The sequence below is a fragment of the Watersipora subatra genome, chromosome 1, assembly GCF_963576615.1.
Source record: "Watersipora subatra chromosome 1, tzWatSuba1.1, whole genome shotgun sequence".
Classification (NCBI taxonomy): domain Eukaryota; kingdom Metazoa; phylum Bryozoa; class Gymnolaemata; order Cheilostomatida; family Watersiporidae; genus Watersipora; species Watersipora subatra.
The window spans coordinates 12019134-12025133 of record NC_088708.1 but is presented as its reverse complement, the minus strand read 5'-3'; positions in this window follow the sequence as shown (position 1 = coordinate 12025133).

The following is a 6000-nucleotide window of genomic DNA, read 5'->3' as shown; positions in this document are numbered from 1 at the left end:
ATATATTTTATGAGCTGAGATAACTCACAGCTCATTAAGTTGCTGACTAGGAATATACTAAACTTACAAAGGTCATAAGGTCATTAAACAAACTTTCATATGCCATAAAATTTTAACAAACCACATAATTTTTATTTTAAATCGCAGTTTATTCTGTACAAGTTCACATACCATAGCAATTTTCTTAGTACCATATGTAGTATATATACATGCAGCCTCAAGGGGTTGGAAGGATATACTGTAGATCATGTGCAGATAATTTTGAGAACTAATATCAGTAGGTGACAAAATTTACAGTCACGAGGCGTTTCATTTTTTCACCTCCTGTTTTCCATTCTTGCATGACTGATTCATTCATTCCTTTTATGGTAACTTTTAAATTTTTTAAGAAAACTTTGCTGACTTTTTATTATTCTTAAACCTAAGATTATTACTATTATTATTACTATTAATATATTTCTTCACCTAGTCAGCGACCTGAATGAAGTAGCTTTAGGATGAAAAAGGTGAATAACATGACGACATTGAGCCTGTCAAGTGAGAACTTTGATCTCTCTAACGCTAAAGTGCATTATAGGTCCAAACACATGATCAACGCATAACTGTTATAATAACTCGCTACAGTCATGAGTCTGTAACATGAACTGCGAGGAGACACTCGCTGCAATAAGCTTGACCTCTGTAAATCTCAATTCTTTGTTACAATAGATGGCTAGTCAGCGAATGATGACAGAGAAATGATGCTGATATTTGGGTGTGGGGTGGTACGACCTGCGTTCACCGTGTGTCCTTCGACACCTGCACTGCCACAACATCTGTTTCTATCTGCCAGTGTTTGTAAATAATACCGAGATGAAACAACCCACGAGCAACTATATCAATTATAACTTGGTAATTAATCATCAATTTTAGGTTAAGCACTTCGACACTAAACTTATAAACATGTTGATGAAAATAATTAGGCAGCTATAGAGGAATGGACACCGGTGATGCAGTCAAAATGATGTCGGTAGAATACATACAGGTGTTGGTCTGGAACCGAAATAAGTCACAGCACGGTTCTAGACATTGTCAGCTCTTACATACTTCATAGTGAAACGCTATGAGTTTTTGGATGAATTTCAGAGAGAAACGACTCCTAACTACCCAGCGTCTCTAAAACAGAAACAATATGCAACTGCAAAAGCTTTGTACTAAATGATCCATGCAAAGATTCATATTCACATCTGCATAAAGAGTACTGCTAAAAGTATGTTTAAAAATAATCTATAATATTTTCTGAATTTAATGTTATATTATATCTTAATGACTGATGCAACTTCTGTTCTTATATCTTTATAACATCTGTTTTGTTTTAGTTTTACCCGAATAGCTTAGCTGAAGACTAGCTTTCAGTGACTTTTTAAAAAGCCAAATTATACATTTCTGTAAATAGTAAGTGTCAATTGTCTCTAGAAGCACATTCAAGTCATAGATAATTACTGATATGCTGTAGAACTGCTTAAAAAATTGAGGCATCCTCGATCAAGCTGCATACAAAGGAATTGTCTCAGATGTTGCTCACCTTTTAAATGAACCTATCTTCATGATCTGCTCTAGAAGAGTTTATTTATTTCGAGCAACTAAAGAGAATTCAGTCAAGTATATCAACTGAACATAATAAATAATAACTGATGGGTAAGCACAGACTATCACCATTTGATCTGGTTGATAAATCATTTTACAATCACTATTAAATTTGTACAGTTCACACCTTCTTGTGATATGACTAACTTATCAATAGCTCAACCAACATACACAGTTGTGGACATGTGAATATCAGATAAAATAGAGTCTCAGTTATTTGTCTTCTTATAGAATCTGGAAAAGTTGTAGCAGTAGTTAAGGCTATAAAAGTTACGAGAATTGTAGGGAATAGCGAGCGTCACAAAAGTCGTAGCAGTCGCGTAACAGCCATAGGAGCTGTAGGAGGTGTGAGAGTCGTACGAATCATACGATTTGTAGTAGTCGTAAGTCATAGAAGTCGTAAAAGTATGAATCGTAAGATTCGTAAGAAATCTGTTGAATTTGTGTCCAGCTGTCACTGATAGCGTGCAACAAAAAGTGAGTTATGAATTTTCTAGAGCTGCTGTAGTGAAGGAGTCTATGGCAGTCCTGGAAAGTTGTAATAGTTCTGAAAGCTAGTTGTATGAAAACTTCCGATCAAGAAATTATCGCACCGTGTTAGTTTGAACTGATTGGGACAAAAGAGAGTGCTGAGGATTTTACACCCGCATACGATTGATACTCATGATTCACAACCTTGCATATCTTTCAATTTTCATTTCTTTTGTTCGTGTCAACTTCTACTACAACTATACTTCGAGTTCCTTTACTGCTCATAACAATTGCAGACCCAAGTCAAGGACATACAGCATGGTTGATCAGCATGCGTTACATTTTTTACTTTCGTTTGATTTAGTCATTTGAATTTAGTTTACTGTTTTGAAAATGGAACATCAGCTCTCATTTGAATAAAAAAACTAGTGCATCTATATCAACAGTTACCTCAGAAATTTTAAAACTTTTCAACTCCCACAGAAACATTTTTCATTTCTGTAGTTGTACTTATTATATGCCTGTAAATGCGTTGTTTTAATTGTTTCTGCTAAAGTTACTCGCACAACAGAAACTAGTTAACTTTAGACCAACTCTGGTGTTGCATTTATTCAGAAAAATAATTTATAACACACCTAGAGAGTGTTTAGACGCTCAAAGCCAGAGGCTTACAACACAGTTTAGCCGAGCATTCTGTGATTGCGCAAACGTCTTCTATTATCCAGCTATTCGTAGCTTTAATTAGATCTGATTCTGCTATCTATCATTGAATCTTAAGGAATTTTACTCAACGCAATTCCCCTGAATAGCCAGCTGACACTCTTGAGAATCCGTGCAATCGACCAAACTCTCGTATTTATTACAGAAAAACGTATCAAAATTGTATTTAGCGGCCAGATTAGAGGAGGGATTATTGCTTGTTATGTTGTCCGCATGTGTCGCTATCTTAACCATCAGGTGCTCTTCTCCAACTAATGAATTCTTTCGAGCATGTAATCTGTTGTTCATCTATCGCCATTTTTCACCTCTGTTTCTTTCAGTGCATCTGTCATCGATATATTACAACTATGTCTTATTGAAATGTACTAAGATTTATTTGAAAGCTTACTCGTCTAAGTATGCTTATTATCTATGTCAAGCCTTACCAAAATTGCATCATTTCAATGTAAGTCGTACAGCTTAAAGTGCCAAAATATAAATTCTCATATTTTGAATTCATTTTTTGCTAAAGTGTGTAATACATTTTTGATATATTTATGTAGATATCTGTTCACAAATTTCTTGTAATCTTATAGTACTTTTTTATTTGAATTTTATTTTTTCAATAATAATCTGTTAAAACTGCAGGTTCGTCGAATAAGAAAACTTTTTTCCAGATTATTTAATTCTTCATCTGCCTTTAAACTCTTTTACACTTGAATTGAGATGATAGCAAATTTTGCTTCGTGTTTGTGGAACCGCTATAGATCCATTTGACACTTTTTAATATCCAATTACAATTTCTTCGCTATGCAACAGCTCATGCGAATTTATTAAAATTTTAATTATATATATAAATAATTACACAATTTGACCAGACTCCGCTTAAAGTCTCACGGATTATTTAATTATGTCTTGTAGGTGAGATCCTTCCCATCATTATCAAGCGTTTAGATGTCAATAGCAATGAAAAAGCATCCTTTTCATTCAGACATTTTCTTCCTTGTGCAATTTGCATAATTTTGCCACGCTGTAAACTGGCCTATCAATAGAGTATCAATCATATTGGCAATGGCTGACCAATATATAGTTCACTTGTTTGTCTGCTCTGACATTTCGACATAACTCATCATTTTGTGTCCAAATGTCAGGCAAGACATGACTAATTGCAGCCATGCCAACTAGCTCTTAAAAATCAATCCGTCTCTCCTTTTTCTAATCATCTTCGAACGTTCTGCGACGTGACATTAGGGTAGACTTTTTCGTCTGTTACGTCTTTGCGATCGTTTAATTAAATTCTAATCGGATTTTTTTCACTATTAGATTAATCTGAAGTAACTATCAGCTTGAACATCTGGTGGGCCAGTTGAGCCGCTGGAATGGCTGACCGCAATAATTATATGACTGTATGTCATTGTTATTGTCAAGCTCTTATAAAAACTGACTCAGTTGTGCCTGTCTGGTAAGTTCACTTCCGACCTTGGCAAGTTACCAGAGACAATCTCGGGGTCAAACAGACATTGATCACTTTTTGAACTATCTGAAAATTCTTTATAAACATTTTTTGTGAATATTGAAAACTGCTAATCATTTTTTATACTTTGACATGTTTGGTGACTCAATGTGATATTTTATCTAAGAAATGCTTGAAAATTCAGTAAAAGATTTCTTTTCGCACATTGAATAACGAAGCACGTTTTTTAATGATTTTTAATCATATCGCCACAAATTGTATGAAATACAAATAATTTGGCCAATATTCACTCTCTATGTTGATTAATCAGCGAAAAACGCGCTTATCGTTTGTGGAATTCCCCTACGAAATTGGGGCAATGCAAAAGACATCTCATGAAACAATAAGCCATTGGACAAAAATCGTACTATGACTGATACCAGAGTTGGTAAAAACCAAATATCCTGCAAAAAGAGAAATAGATAAAACAAGTTAAAATCTCCTATTTGTTTTCACATGATAATTTGGGACCTAGGTGTAGGTACTTCATTATCCCCATTTTAGGTTGAATAGACCAACGACCGATTATGTCATGGTGTCGCACTAATACACCTGTCTTCAGAGTAAATACAACAAATAATAGCCATTATTACATATTACTTTGAGCATTTGCCATGCATATACACATGTAATTTAACAAACCATGACAAGACTAGAATTGTTCATGCAGTTACAGCACGTCACTGTCTGCCCTCTCAAAGGAGCCGTGAGATACTACATTGTTTGAAGACATAAAAATCCCATATTTACGAAGTTTCACAGAAAACATCAAAGAGATTGTGTTCGGTGATGTCTCGCGAGGAAGTGATCAACCTGACGAATTCAAGATTAGACGAATCTGCAGTAATGCTGAACGAATCTGATCGATATCTGAGCTAAGTGTTACGCCATGATTTACGTTATCGCATATGGATGAAGTGGAAAGCAAAAAGATGAAAACTTATCATAAATTTATGCGTGTGTCACTGCAGTAGGTAGAGACAAATCAACCTCACAAAAACTGGTTAGAGCTGAATTATTGTTACCACTAGTACACAAGCAGTGAGAGATGGTCAGGTTTGCCAATAAAGTTCAGAGAATAATTATGTACACAACAAATCTGAGATATAGAAGCTGAATGGATCGGTGCAGGTGGTATGGTGCAGGTTGGTGAAGCCCATTGTTGTTTGTTCAAATCCTGTTTGGTACATTCTTTTCCCTAACCTCCAACTGTGCCTTCCGACGGATGGGTGGACACAGCTCTTATTATAGTAAAAGTTAGTCTCATGGCAGTCCAGTGTGCAGGGAGAGTTCGTCCGGTATAATAATTATCTGCACAATTATTCTAAAGTATGGCAAGGTGATCGATCGGTGCAAGTGAAGAGAGTTGGTCAACCAAATGAAAAGTTGGAAGTACAAATCATATTAAAAACAAAAAACTTTAAACATCTAATAGTGACTTCGGACAAACGGACAGTCACAGGTCTTATTATAGTAAAGGAGATTATGAAGGGAGCTAGGTATGTTAGAAACTTGAAAACGCTAACAATGGGTCTCACAAGTGTGAGAAAAGATTAAAATTCAGGTACTTAGGAGCTGCTGATATGTGGAAGTGTCACAGAGGTCTTACACAATTGTTTAAATCATTTTGCATGTCAAACAATTGTTCTACCACTTGGTGTGGTTTTTTAAACTTCATCTGAAAGGTCTTA